Source organism: Hydra vulgaris, chromosome 08, assembly GCF_038396675.1.
Source record: "Hydra vulgaris chromosome 08, alternate assembly HydraT2T_AEP".
Classification (NCBI taxonomy): Eukaryota; Metazoa; Cnidaria; class Hydrozoa; order Anthoathecata; family Hydridae; genus Hydra; species Hydra vulgaris.
The window spans coordinates 56230001-56246813 of NC_088927.1; the positions used below are offsets into that span (position 1 = coordinate 56230001).

General features: G+C 24.8%; 1 long non-coding RNA gene across 1 annotated transcript in view; it reads right to left on the reverse strand.

The window, feature by feature from the left end:
* The window catches only part of LOC136084384 (uncharacterized), a 67426-nt gene extending 50962 nt beyond the window's left edge, over positions 1 to 16464 (reverse strand). The window contains exon 1 of the long non-coding RNA XR_010640530.1: positions 16373 to 16464. This is a non-coding gene — a long non-coding RNA (uncharacterized LOC136084384). The remainder of the gene's footprint in view (positions 1 to 16372) is intronic.
* Between the last annotated feature and the right edge of the window lie 349 nt (positions 16465 to 16813).

Genomic DNA, 16813 nt, shown 5'->3' on the forward strand with positions numbered 1-16813 from the left:
ATGGGTTGGCAATATCTATAAAATTGGTTGTAATCGGTCCAAAAAAAAATTAAATAATGGATTATTTAGGTGAAAAACTATATATTAAATACAATTACAAAGTTTAATATTGATTCGATTTGAATAGATTGATCAATCAAGCTAAGATTTTCAGGGTTGAGTTTTTTTTTTTTAATTTAATTGTTAACCCATAACACCTTGATCCATTAAATAATATAAAATGATCAATGATAGAGAATGGTTGAATTATATTTTTGTGAAGTTTTATTTCAAAGGTAAACCAAAGGTTGCTAACAGCAATGTGCTTCAAACATCAACAGCAAATAATAATGATGGGTAATATTGAAAAATATTTTTATTATAATAGTTTAATGTTTTATTTGAGTACTTTACAACTATAAATAGTTTAATGAAATAAAAAACCTAAATTTAAAAATAGACTTGAAGGAAAACACAAACAACTCAATTGAAAATGGAAAAAATACTGATACTTTAAGCAGTAAGTATAACAAAAATTAAGTTCTTTCCAGATTTGTATAATATGATTAAAAAGCCTAAGAATCCTGCTCACTCTATTTTCTCTAATCCGTCTCACTCTATTTAATAAAAGTATTATTTTGCAATCTCAGGGTGGAAAACAAACAAAATAATCAATTTAGACAAGGAAAATGAATCGGGTAAATTAATAAATAAATAATAACAATGGCAGTAACATTTTTGTGGCTAAAGAATCCCTTAAAATATTTTTTTAACTTAATTGTATATCTTTTTTTTAAATAACAGGTTTAGATGAAAAAAAAAAAAAAAAAAAAAAACAGATTTCCAAGACAATAAAGAAGCTGAAAGCAACACTGGTATCTATAATATAACCTAAATATACTATTAAATTTATGTTGTAACTTATATAATAATTAAAGTTAGATAATATTAAAAAAAGTATTAAGGTTTTTTAAAACTGCCCAAAATAATAAGATTTAAATAAATTATTTATTATATTTATAATATATTATTAAAAAATTTTGTATTATTAATATTAAAAAAAAAAAAAAATCATGGCATGGATAAAACATGGATTTTAATTTTATCAAAGTTTTTCTATAATTAAATAAAAAGAATATTTTGAAAAAATAAGTTAAAAACACTCTAATAATTTTTAAAATATAGATTGCAAGTAAAATTGTATATAAAAAACACACTTTTGAACATGTATTTTTTAAAATGCACCAAAAACAGACACTCGGCTGGAACAAACTAATAGGAATAAACTGAAAAGAAAAACAAACAAAAAACGGCAAAAAGTTTTTTACAGCAAGCGACCTCCACCCGCATAGAGGGAGGGGTATAAAAACAGATCGAGGGAGGGTTTATTTACCAAAACTAATCTTAATACAGGCTTGGTCAGGAAAGGTGCGCAATCGCACTCTGTTCCTGACCACGATCGCACTCTGTTCCTGTTTCGTTATATTTATCAACTACTAAAGTCCAGTAAAACTGTTGGTAATGAGAGTTTTCTATACTTTGCAGCAAACTTTTTCAATAAAAGAAAAAGACTTGTTCAGCAAAAACTAATATCACTAATTTATAAATATTATCACGGCATAGTCAGGCATTTGAAAAAGGGTCGGTTTTTTGTCTTACGACAAAAAGTTCTTTGAATTTAAAAAAATTTAATGTATTGTAGTAAATATATTATGATTTTACTGACACGGCATAGTTGCCCAAGTGTATATTGACTTTAAAAAATATTAAATACTACTAATACTAATACTAAATTATTTTAATTTAAATACTCGTGTTATATTTCAACAATACTCTAATTTAACAAATGCTAGTTGAGTTATGTAATAGATAAAAAAAGTTGCTTTTTTTAACAATTTCATGCTTTGCGTAGCTCGCAAAATTTTTTATTAACATATTCAAAAAAATTCCTAATAGTTAGATGAAAAAAGAAACAATTAAATCATTCAGTTACTTTGGTAATATCAAAACATTCTTTTCTTTTTGCAGTATCTTTAAAATATTAAAAAAATACTATAAAAAACTAATATATTTTAGTTTTTTATAGGATTTTTTTTAACAATTTAGTATATACTAATAAAATAAAAATGTATAAAAACTTAACAAAACTAACAGTTTGTTTGATAATATATTTTATAACCATTTACACTAAAAATCACAACAAAAACAAAACTCATGGAATACTTTTTTTAAGAAAGTTTCTACAGAATATTCTAGAACCTTATTTCGTTGATTTGACTGGTTTTTAATGTTTGAGAATATTTTTTATACTTTTCCTTTGCACCAAGGTGTTTTGAGAACATTCAAGTTTATGAATGTAGTTTATCTATGTACGAAAACTTTTTAAAATCAGGCTAAAAGAATTACCTTTATAACTTTAATCATTTTTAATCAAATGTTTTTACATTAGCAAATGCTTTTAAAATATAAAAACATTTTTACATAAGCAAATGATTTTAAAGCATTTGATAATATAAAAACATTATATTAGAAAAGATTTAAGTTATGAAGTTAATAGCGGGAACTTATTTAGAACTCATCATTTTCTGGACAAACATGGAAACATACATAAACTTGAATGTTCTCAAAAAATCTAAAAATCTGTGGCCAAGTGGTAGCAACTGAATATTATATGCATGGCCAGGAATAGAGTGCAATTGCACGCCTTAACTAAAAAACCTGATTAAATACGCTTACTTTTACATAATATTTAATATCAGGCCTTAAGTGATATCATAAAGTGGGAAATAAAAATAATAAAAAGTCTTAGTTCAATTTCTAATAAAATGTCATATTTTTTTAACCGTTTAAACTAAAAAAAATGAAAAAATGAGAATGCGGTCTAAATTAACTTTTAATGTTTTAAAGATCTTTAAAAGAAAACTGAAAGATCAGCGATGTTATTTTCAAGACCTAGTATAAACGTAAAACAATTAAAATTAATTTCTTTACCTAGTCAAAGAAAGTCTGACGCAGTGAAATATAGAGTAAAATCAAATAGTTAAAGATTTTAATATATTCTTTTTTACAAGAAAAATATTTGTAGAAGTTGTAGAGAATATCAATTCTACCCTGACATTGGGGGAGATTGAAATATGCAGATCTATGTGTAATTAAAACACATTAACAATTAAAAAAACAATCAATACAAACAATTAAAAAAGCAACCAAATAAAAACACTTTTTCCTTCTTGTGATGATAGATTTAATATTAGAATAAATTAAACAATGATTGATTTATAATGTATACAAAAAATCTATAGAGATTGATTGGTCGCTTGAGACTTAATTAAATAATAAAAACAGCTTTTAAAAGTGAGCAATTTCTTCACTTATTATTGGCGTATTTCATTCAAACCCATATTCCTTTTTAACTCATAACTTTTTTTCTTAAATAGCAAATTTAATTTTGAAAAAAGGTTCTTGTTTGCATAAAAAGTTGTACCAGTTAAGTTTTTAAGTACAATAATATCAAAATTAATTTCTAAGAATTTAATAATAATATTGCACACATAAAATAAAGTTTTAAATAGATTATACACTGATAGATGGCTGACACATGCATTAAATACATATATTGGGATTGCAATCACGCGGGATACCGCATTATTTCACCGCATTTAAGATTCCGCACAAAATACAACTCGATGCGCGGGATTTTTATATTTTTGATATTTTTAAACAAAGTGACAAAAAAGATATCAAATTTATTTAATGTAAATGTGTAACAATTCCATTGTAATATTGCTAAAAATAAAATGCACAATAAAATTTTTACTGAGAAACATCTATACTTTTTATTGCAAGGGGTTTTCCCCTAATCTAGAATTAAAAGTTTCTTAACAAAATAAAGAAGTTATCGGCGAACTCTAAATATAAAAATTTACTTATTAAAAAGGAATAACTAGTACTAATAGTTTCTTTAGATTTTAGGTATCTAGCATTAGTTTCATATAAACGAGTTGCCTGGGCGAAGGAAGCGTTATTCAATTATCAGCCCATGGGCTCCAAATTCTTTAATTGGCCTCTGTTTATTAGAAACTCTTTTAAATAATTTTAATATTTTTCCTATGCTATAGATCAGCTCCGTAGCAACGAAACTTTTATTAGGGATGAAATACTACTGGAGAAAGTTCAACCCCTTGAGAGTTAATTATCGTATAATCGTTTTCTCATGTATCCCATGTTATAAGCAAAAAATTGTCAAACATAAAATCATTTAGTAAAGTATTAGTTGAAGTAATACAAAAAAAAAGTCTCAAGCTACGAATGACATCGTTTGTTCCATTAATGTTGAAAAGGTGAAATTAAAAATGTACAGTAAATGTACTTGGCGTTAATGTTTGGCCAAAAAATTCCCGATTGCTAGCTTTTGCATTTGCGCGTGTTTTTAGAATTAAAATTTATAGTAAGTGGAAACCATGTAAAAACAACTACAAAATTTTAATTGACCAATCGATATCGAAAGTTTACTGTTAGTGGTAACCATCAGGACTAATGTTTTTGCATTAAACTTGATTAATAAGAAAACAAATATGATTCATTAGATTAGATTAAAATTTATTAGAACAGTGATACACGCTCTAAAGGACACGCAGGTACATAAAATATGAAGGACTCTGACAACGTGCCCTACCATCATATAACACATGTGTTACTAAAAGTATATCTATTATATTTAATACATAATATCACAGTTATAAAACAAAAACTAGTTGGCCGGAACAGTATTTTTCGGAGTTGATAGAGTTAATTTTAATTTTAAAGCTCTTATTTTTTTTATTAACGACGTCAGACGGCAAGTTATTCCAAGTATTAACAACCCTGAATGAGAAAGAATATTTACGGGCATCGAGTTTACACTTTAGTTTGCGTAATTTGAATTTGTGACCTCGATTGTAAATATGGTTGTTAAATAAAAACAAACTTGATATATTTAGCCAAACTAAATTATTCAGAATATCAAGTAGTTCTAAAGCAAGCATTTTAAGTTGATTTGGATATGAAAAGTTATTTAAGTTAGCAATTCTCTTCGTAAAACATCTTTGCAATGTTTCCTCTGCTTTGATAAATTCGGTGCGGTTCGGCAACCAAATCGGAGAGCAATGTTCTATAATTGGTCTTATGTAGGTAGTGTAGGCTTTTACACGTGGACCACGACTTTTAAAACACTTGAGGATTAAATATACTCGAATTTTTGATCCACGAAAGATATTTAGAATATGATTATTGTAATTTAAATAGAAGTCCATGGCCACACCAAGATCTTTTGGATTTGTAGACCAGGTTAAATTATAATCTCCTAATTGATATAGTATTGATCATATTAGGTATAAATGCCTAATCCATTTTTTTATTATATATTGGGAATATACACTCAAGTTGATAATGTAATATCAAATTGATATTTCAGAAAAGTAATTACAAAAAATAGACACAGCTTTATGATTATATTTCTAAATAAAAAAAGTTTATTAAAAAACTAAAAATCTATCATGTTAAAAATATTTTCAACATACAATTTGATGAAAAAAAACGATTTTTTTTGCAGAATATTCAATAAAATAGTTCCAATAGCGAATTTTAGTTACATGCTTAATACATCTGCATCAATGCATCGACCTTTACTTGTAGCAGTAACTACACTGTTAAGAGAAGAATGTCCTCGTTACTGCCAGGTACCATCAAGAGAAACTAGTATTAATGGAACACCAGTAGGGGATATCTCAACAGCGTTTGCTATAATTTCATTTGCAGCAATCTTCGAGAATCTTTAGCAGCATAATCAAAGGCAACTTGAATCAATTTATGATTGCGTTGAAAATCATTAACACTCACGCAACTAGTACTTGCTATATAAGCAAAACCACTCATTGGTTCATGCTCTTGACCAATCTCACGAAACCTTGACCAATCTTATGAAAAGCAACAAAGGTTCTTAAGTTATTATCAAATGCACTCCTATCTTTATTTTGTGTGTTTTTGTCCATGGTGTTACTTGTAAAAGTGCAATATTTAAATGAAGAAGATGTGCATTTGATTTTCAAACTATAAAATAAATCCATTTTCTTGAAATAATTTTTTATAGTTAGTTCCACTTTGACAATCTGGACAGCTACCAATTTGCATAATCTCTTTGAGAATAGGGAAATACATGATCATATTAAAATCATTTGGACAATTTTTCACATTTAATTTAAATTTGCAAAGTTACTTTTTTTGTAAAGTTATTTCTACTATTTCGTTATCACTTGCTTTTAAGAACTTGTTCCCGGCAGTGGTGAATCGTGGTTTTTTGGGGCCCTAGGCTGATCAAATTTTTGGGGAACCTACCCTAGAGCCCCAGAAGCCAAATATTCTAAATATCTGAAAAAGTGCTGAGATTCTTTTTTATTAAAGGCGCCTTTTCTCTTTGGGGCCTAAGGCTTCAGCCTACTCAGCGTAATTGGAGATCCGCTTCTGGTTACCAGAGAATGTTTTCTTCACCTTTATCGTATGATTTTTTTCATTTCCCAATACGTTTTATATTAACTAAAATAAAATAAATAAACAATTAAAAATCCGTATACAATTTCATAATTAATAATACATTAACACATAAAGTTCTATTACTTATTCATTGCTTATATACAGGGCCTTACCGACGGGGGTGTGTGCTTCCTCCTTCGTCTGTTTCTGTCGGTAAATTGGTAGCTTTGGGACTTTTGGTTAAAACTACAATTTGGCTTCAAAAAAACAAAACAACCTTCGTCAGTTAAATTTGTTTTTTTCAGGTGCACCCTCCCTCCTCCCCCACACGTCTTCGTCGTTCGGTAGGACCCTGCTTATATAACACAAGTAAATGTAGTTTGCTTATTTTATTGCAAACTACGATATAGAACAAACTTGCTTATCATACAGGAATTCAAGTCTCTAAATAAAATGTCTTGTAAACAAAAATAAGTCCAAAACAAGTGGGAAAAGTGTGTTGTTAGGAGCCGTTGCTATTCGAAATATATTTGACCACCTGACTTAAATCTTAAATAAAACCTTTTTTGTTCAATACACTTAAAAACCAATTTCGGAAATAAATTTAGTGGTAAAAAATTGTTCTAAAACAATCAAAAATGAAAATTTAAAAATTTTTAAAAACATTAACTTTATTTCATTATTTTAATTAGATTACTTACATTTAAGGTGGTAAACCACCTTAAATGTAAGTAATCTAATTAGTAAATAAAAAAAACAAATTCTTCTTGGAATGTATTGCTGTTGAAATTTTTTCAAATTGGATTTTAGTTAGAGTTACATTTAACTTTGTTGGAGGGAAGTCAAGTACGGCCTGCCAATACCTAAAAAGCAAAATTGAAAAATTTCCTGTTCCCAACCAATTTTAACGAATTTAAAAAAACAATTAATAACGTATATAACAATGTATAAACATAAAAACAATATATAATAATAACTCTATGAAATAATAATGATAAAAAAGAAAGCTATAAAATACTCTACCATAGAGTATTTGATAGTTTTTTTTATTATTTTTTCATAAAGCAATTCATAGTTCTTGTGTTTCTCGAATGATTGTTCTTTGTTCTTTTTTTATGCTATCTATCTAAATAGACTACTTCTAATTAGTAGCGGATCTATGTCATTGTCCAAGGGGGAGTAAAGCAACTAAAAGAAAAAACAAAGTGCCCCGTTTTCTCAAATAAAAACGCGAATTCATTTCATTATTTAAAATGTTTATAAGTTAGTTTTCTAATAAATATATTAAATGTGTGTGTGTAAATAACTTTTAAAAATCTAAATATGCAACATAATTTTTTATATTTTCCTTTTTTTTTTTAAATTTTATCAATATTATTTAAATAAAACTTTAAAAAAAAAAAAACCTCTCCCCTTTGTATCTGCCAATGCTTCTGATTTCCACTTAAATTCTTCTGTTTTTTTTTTTAAATTCGCTCAATAGGGTTCGTGGAGTGTGTGGGACAACATTCTAAATAAAGTTAAAATTGTCTACTCAAGTATATATTCTCTGTAATGTATTTAGCTGACCGAGAAATAAATCATGATACCGATTCGCGCATAAACATAACATTTAGTTAATATTTGATTTTAATTTAAATCTAATATAAAGAATTTTGCAAACAATTTTTCTATTGTTATTTTAGGTGAATTTCATCAAAAGTAATAACACATTTTGCTACTTTATTGGAGAACAAGGCATATTTTTCTTATGCTAAGGAATGGAATTTCATATTTTATAGTAAATTTTTTATGTAAAGAAAAATAAGTGAAGTATTTATTAGCAAAAATGTTTTAAGATATCTTTTATATAAATAGATTCAAACTAGATATTTTTAGACATTATTGCGACAAAACGGCCCTGTCTAAAGTTCTAATAAACGTTTAAAATGAATTTTGGATTAAAAATTTTATGTTTAAATATGAATTTTTTGTATATGATTCAGTATTATGAAATTTTTTATGTTCAACTAAGATAATAAACTATATATTTTTTAACAAACCTAACTTTTTTATTTACTTTTAATCTTTACAACGATGTTTGTAAACAATAAAGTTAATGTAAGTAATTGAATTCAAAATTCGAACGTAAAAATTTTCAATGAATACATAGTTCGAATAAAAATGTTAATCTGGTATAATAAAGCGACAAATAAAAGTCGCCTTATAATATAAATAGTGTTTGTAAAACGTTAAGACGACCTTTATTACAAAATGTTCATTATGTTATAAAATTTTCAATTTAACAAGTTAAAAACATAATATTTTATTACTGTAGCTTATATTTAATAAATATAGTTGTCTCTTATATATTAAAAAAAAAAATTAAAAACTGTAGCCTTAGAATTACGAAATATACACTGTCGCCCTATCATCACATCTAGTGTTATATATATATATATATATATATATATATATATATATATAAATATATATATTTATATTTATATATATATATATATATATATATATATATATATATATATATTTATATTTATATTTATATATATATATATATATATATACATATATATAATTATATATAGATATACATATATATAAATAGATATATATATTTATATAAATAAGTAAATAAATAAGTAAATATATATATATATATATATATATATATATATTTATATATATATATATATATTATATATATATATATATATATATATATATATATGTATATATATATATATAAATATATATATATATATAAATATATAAATATCAATATACATATAAATATATACATTTAAATATATATAAATATATATATATATATATAAAATATATATATATATATATATATATATAAATATATAAATATGAATATACATATATATATATATATATATATATATATATATATATATATATATATATATATATATATATATATATATATATATATATATATATATATATATATATATATATATATATATATATATATATATATATATATATATACAAAAAACATCAAATATTATATATTTATTCGCATATTTAGTTGTACATATGTTTTTTTTTTGTTTTATTTTTTTGTCTTTTTCTTTTTCTTTAAAGTAATATGTACTTAAAATTTCATGATTTTACATTATCTTAGGTTATAATAGTTACATCGTTTTACAATATATATGTTTTCAAATTGTTAAAAACTTTAATTTCGTTTTCTACTACATATTTATTTCATATTATATATATTATATTATTTTATATATATATATATATATATTTTTTTTTGTAATTTTCTATTTTATATTTTTTTGTGTTTTTTGATTTTATTTTTTTTGAGTTTTTTGATTTTATATATTTTTGTGTTTTTAATTAGTTTATCCATTGTGCTGAATAATGTCGAATGTTAGGTAAGGTTTAAAAAATTTTTATATATTTAAAGATGGCGCTCAGTGTTAGTTAAGAATGTTTTGTAAGGAAGGAAATTATTAAGAAATAATAGGATCTTTACACAAAATCACTTTACAATCACCACATGTAACACTTATTTGTTAAAATTATATATCATAAAATAAAAAGATTTGCAGAGAAACGGCGGTCTGTGCTAAACATTTATTTTTGAATTTTGAGCCAGTGTATCAATTAAGCTTATATGTTTAGTTTTACTTCCCGTTCTCTACTTGGCAAAATACATTACTGATACAAAAAAGCTGACAGAAAATGTCCGTAGTGTTTTTACGGACATGATAATTATATGCTAAAGTAATATTAGTTTTGATATTCTTGATTATTACCCTGATCACTGCCATTGGGTCAATTTTTATGTACTAAACATGTGGTGGAATCTAATGCTCCATATTGCACTCATGATGGTTTGAGTGAGTGTTAACAGCAGCTGCAAGGGGAGATTTTTCTCCGATTAACTTGCTTTTTCTATCGAGAAAATCGAATTTATCTAAGAACATTTTTTTGGGGATGTTAAGGAGTTATAAATATTTTTATAATACTCCCATATTTCAATAGGCAGTAAGCAAAGATATGAAGATTATCCTTAAATTTACCACAAGTTTTGCATTTGTTATTTTTAACGATCTGCTGCCATTTTTTTTTGGATAGCAAGCCCGCTGAAAGTAGACTGTTGTGTAAAAAACGAAAGAGGATATTTTGCGTCAATCCGCATGCGTGGGAAACAAAGCTTTTTTCCAAATTTTGGTTTACTGAATTGTTATTTTTCTTGAACCGTTCCAAAAGAGTTCCGTTGGCATGACTGTCTTTTTGTTTTTTGCCACTTCTAGGTAAAATTTTTTTGTTGATTTTAAGGGGATGTTAAACAGGAACCCGTTTTTGCCTAATATTTGAATTGTTATTTTGTAGTACTGAGACCTTTTGTTGTCCTAGTGTTTTGGAAAATTGTTCTGTTTTAAAAAGTGCCAGCTTTGGTTTTGGTTCGTAATTTTATAAGTGAACTTGCCAACCAATACTTTGAAAAGTAGTAATATTTGTGAGCTTTTTCCACTTTGCATTCTTTCAGTTGAAAAAGTGTTTTGAGGCAGAGTGCAGGAATTTGCTCCTTCGATGATAAAATTCCAAGACCACCGCTTTTGACGGGTAAAAAAGTCTTTAAATCTTTTTCTTGACCGGATTAAAATATTATTACAACAGATTTAAGTAATCACTTTCCAGTTGTTGTTTTTTTCAAAACAATACGAAAAGGCCTTTCCAAAAATAAAAAAAAATTATTAATTCTAAAAATTTGTCAAGTCCGTGGATGACGAGAGGACTCATTAAGTCGTCAAAAAGAAAACAAAATCTTTATCAAAAGTTTTAAAAAAAAAAGACTACAAAAATGAAATAAAATACAAAAAACATAAAAATTCTTTTGAAAAGTTAAAAAAGCAATCCAAAAAAAACTACTACTCTTCGTTAATTAATAAATCATTTGGAAATGCAAGGAAAACATGGAATGTAATTAAAGAAATAACAGGAGTGGGAATTGTGAAAAGTGATAATCTTCCAAAAATATTGCAAAGAGATGATAATAGAGGAAATTCTTTTGTTAATAAAGAAATTGCTAAAACATTTAATAGCTTTGTTTTAAATATAGGAAAAAAGCTTGCCGGTGCAATTCCTGATGTAAAAAAATCATTCAAATCTTTTTAAAAAAAATCTGATTCCTTCATGGAGGAGTCAGAGCTTTTAATTGATGAACTTCGACAAGCAATTAATATGCTGAAAACAAATAAAAGTGCGGGTCTGGATGAAGTTAACCATGATGTTGTAAAAGCGGTCTCAGATATTATAGAGAAACCTCCTTTTAAAACTTTTAATCTTTCCCTAAAAAACGGCATTTTTCCTGAACAACTAAAATTAGCAAAATTAATTCCGATATACAAAGGCGGTGATGACTCAATAAAATCTAACAACAGACCAATTTCCATACTTTCTTGTTTTTCTAAAATACTAGAGCGTATTATGCACAACAGACTGTACAATTATCTTGAAAAAAACAACATTCTTTATCATAAACAGTTTGGATTTCGCAACAACCATTCCACGGAACATCCAGATATTGATCTTGCTAACTAAATTTTAAATGGTTTTGATAACGACAGTTACACACTCGGAATTTTTCAAGATCTATCAAAAGCATTTGATACTGTCAACCACAAGTTTCTTCCCAGCAAACATGTCAACGTTGAATCAACGTTGAAAACCGGTCGCAAAAGATGTTGCGGAAACGTTGACAAAGTAATCGATTTTGCAAAGATATGTAACGTTGTTTAATAGACGTTGATTAAACGTTATTGCGTAACGTTGAAAAAACGTTATTAAATGACGTTACAAAAATGTCGCAACTAAACGTTGAAAAAGCGTTACATAAAAAGCGTTGAATAAACGTCGCAACTTAGCGTTGAAAAAACGTTACCTAAAAAGCGTTGCATAAACGCTGTTAAAGCAGTCTATTTTGCAAGGATTTGTAACGTTATTAGTAAAACGTCAATTTAACGTGACTCAAAGACGTCGAGTAATGGTTGAAATAGAACGTTGAATCAACGCTTAAAATGTGCTGTACAAAATATCGCAAAATATTATTTAACGTAATAAAACGTGGCTATAATATATATAGATTTGACAAATAAAATTGTAGGTTGAACTCTGCTCTTGCAATATTTCCAAAATCAATTTTTAATACAAACAGTAATATACAATGATAAATATAAAAAAGCTTAAAATATACAATTTATAGATATATATATAAAAATATAAATATCTTCTTTAAAATTTATGTGCGTGAGTGTTTGCATATATATTTATGCAATATATAAAAATACAATTAACAGGATATCGTATCGATAGGCCAGGATATCATTGAGATACAGAATCTAAATCAAAAAACAAAACTTGTACCATTAGCAATCTGAAAGCAAATGTAACAAAAAAAATGTTATTAAATTAGTATAATTATTATTAAATTTAAAAAGTAAAAAAATATATATATATATATATATATATATATATACATATATATATATGTATATTTATGTATACATATATAAATATATATATATATATATATATATATATATATTTATACATATATATATACATATATATATATATATATATATATATATATATATGTATATATATTATACATATATATATATATATATATATATATAAATATATATATATATATATATATACATATATATATATATATATATACATGTATATATTTATTTATTTATTATACAGTAAACTCCCGGTTATTCGAAATGGCACTTATTAAAATTTGCTGCTTATTCGAAGCAATTTTTATTTCCTGTGAATTTTCTTTAACAAACTCATGCAAATGCTGTTATGCAGAAATGCAGTTATTTGAACCTGCAGTTCTTCGAAATTTAGGTTATTCAAAACAATTTTTGCTCCCCTTGACGTTAAAAAAATACATTTAAGGAACAAAGAAAAAAAAAAAAGGACTATATTTTCAATGAATTGTAAAATATTTATTATTTTACAAGGATAAAACTGAAGTAGCACCAATTCCAAGGGTCTTTTTCTTTTTTACTTTCTACTTTTATTAAAATTTGAAAGAAACCTAAAGTAGATAACTTTAAAGAGCGTATTCAGTTATTCGAGTTTTGGGTTATTTGAAATAAATTTTTATACCTCTTGGAGGTTCGAATAACCGGGAGTTTACTGTATGTATATATATATATATATATATATATATATATATATATATATATATATATATATATATATATATATATATATATATATATATATACATACATATATATATATATATATATATATATATATATATATATATATATATATATATATATATATATATATATATGTATATATACATACAGTCACAGGCAAAATTAAGTAACATTAATGATAAAATCGAAACTCAAACAATGAAAACAAAATTATTTATGTCAGAATCTATATAACTGCAAAAGTTTTATGTTTTTTATTTAAATTTGTTTCCAGAGAGAAAAAAAAACATTTATAACTCTTTTTAACTCAATGCAAAAGTAACTCTATTAAATGAACTTTTCTAACTTACAGTTTTTCTGTCAAAAATAAAAGTGACAAAAGTAAGAAACATCTACATTTTTATTATGAAATATAATGCTTTGTCAATAACTATTTACTTAAAAGTATTAACATCAAAAATGTTTTGTTAAAGTTATTAACGATAAGCATTTTAAACTGTATTTTTTGGAATTTATTTTTAGAAAAAGTTAAAATAACAATAATGGTTTATCATCAAAATTACTCATTGGACATCCGATCTCGTGTTACTTTTGATCGAAAAAAGGGCCTAGCCTACAAGCAATGTGATGAAAAATATCAAATATCAGTAAGTGGTGTTAGGAAGATGTGTATAAAGTATGAAACAACTGGTTCTGCTGAAAATCAGAAAAGACTTGGTCGCCCCATTAAGACTTCAACAATAACCGATATCCTAATTGCACTGATAAAAAAAAAAAGTTCAACAATAACCAAAAGGCAGATTGTTGAAAATCTTAAATTAAATGTTTCCTATCGAACTGTACAGATAAGACTTAATTTAAGTGGTTTATTAATTTAGGTGGTTTAAATAAACCTTCTCCAGAAAAGTAAACCCCTCATTAGTCGTATAAACAAAAAAAAACTTTTAGCATTTGCAAAACTGCATATTAACAAGTGTTAGGCATTTTGGAACTTAGTGTTATGGTCTAATAAGAATAAATGTCAAATACTTGGCTTAAAAAAGGACAAAGAGTTTGGCGCAGACCTTGTGATGCACTCTTAGATAGAAATCTTACAGAAACAGTCTAGCATGGAGGTGGCTCGCCTATGGCTTGGGGATGTTTTGATTCAAATAGTGTGGGACGATTGGTAAATCTAGAATGTATAATGACAGGGAAGTTGTATGTTGATTGGCTTTCAAAAAATTTATGTCAATCCGTTTAAGAATTGATCGCAAATTTTTTTTTCAACATGACAACGACCCTAAACACACATGCAAAGCGGCACAACAGTTCCGCAAAAAAAAGTAAAGCTAATATCCTTAAATGGCCGCCACAAAGTCCAGACCTTAACCCTATTGAAAATGTATATGGGCAATTTTGAAATCTAAAATAATTGTAAGATAGCGCATTTCATTTAATAGAATAACTTTTACAATGATTTAAAAAAAATTATAAAATTATATTTTTTTTCTTGTTTACAATCAAATTTTAAAAATCTTGGAATTTTGTGCAGTTATGTAGATTCCAACGTAAATAATTTTGTTTTTATTGTTCGAGTTCTGAACTTATCATCAATGTTAATGCTATACATGTATATATATATATATATATATATATATATATATATATATATATATATATATATATATATATATATATATATATATATATATATATATATATATATATATATATATATATATATATATATATATATATTATATATTTACATATATATATATATATATATATATATATATATATATACACACATATATATCAATATATATATATATGTATATATATACATATATATATGTATATATATATATATATACATATATATACATATTTATATATATATATATATTTATATATATATATTTATATATATATATATATATATAATATATATATATATATATATATATATACATATATATTTATATATAAATATATATCAATGTATACATGTATATATATATATATATATATACGTATATACACATGTCAAAAAAATTTAAACAGTATTATTAAAATCAGATATGACTAATAGTTAACATTAGGATTTATTTATTCTTCACCATATAAAAAATTAAATGCAAAGAGAAACACAATCATTCACTAACATAATTACTTTCATTCTTTTTCGGAGTCCTCTGAAGTCGTAAAATTAAATCCTTCGCCTACTTCTTTATCTAATAATAGACACTTATAAGTAATTATTTAGTAAAACAAATATAAACAAAAATGTAAAAACTAAAATGTAGACCCAGTGCAAACAGATTACGATATATATTTAGGCAATCATAATACAATAAACAGATTCAAAATTTTACTTATCCCAAAATAAAAATAAGTTTATTTGATATAGTACTTCACCATTAATATAAAACTATAACAGTATAATTAATATAAAATAATATATAATTAATATAAAATTATAACAGTTTTTTATTCATATAAAACAACTAAAATAGCAATGAGTACTGTAAAATTTAACGACCTCCAGTATCTTTAATTCTTTTAACTCTTAGCTTGTTCCATGAATAATCAATTGGAAAACTATTATAGGCAGCTTTCATTGTATGAACACCAGTTGACAAAAATAACCAACCATCTTCTACCCAACAACATAGAGCACCTGCCTCTGCTTCAATCTGTTTTTAAAATAAACAACTTAAGCCCAAGATTGTGAAGTCATTGTAATAGATCACCTAAAAAAAAGAAATCATTTGTTTTATTTACATATATATATAAATTTATATAATTATATATATATATATATGTATATATATACATGTATGTATATATATATATATATATATATATATATATATATATATATATATATATATATATATAAAAAAATATTTTTATATATAAATATATAAAATGTATATATTTCTTGTATATATATATTCATAATTACATGCATTAATACATAATGTTAAAATAAATAAAAATATATATCAAAGGTATATGATAAATAATAAATGTTAGAATTAAGTATACAACTCCAACTCTAAAATTAGGACTAGAAATATAAACATTTTATATACATATAT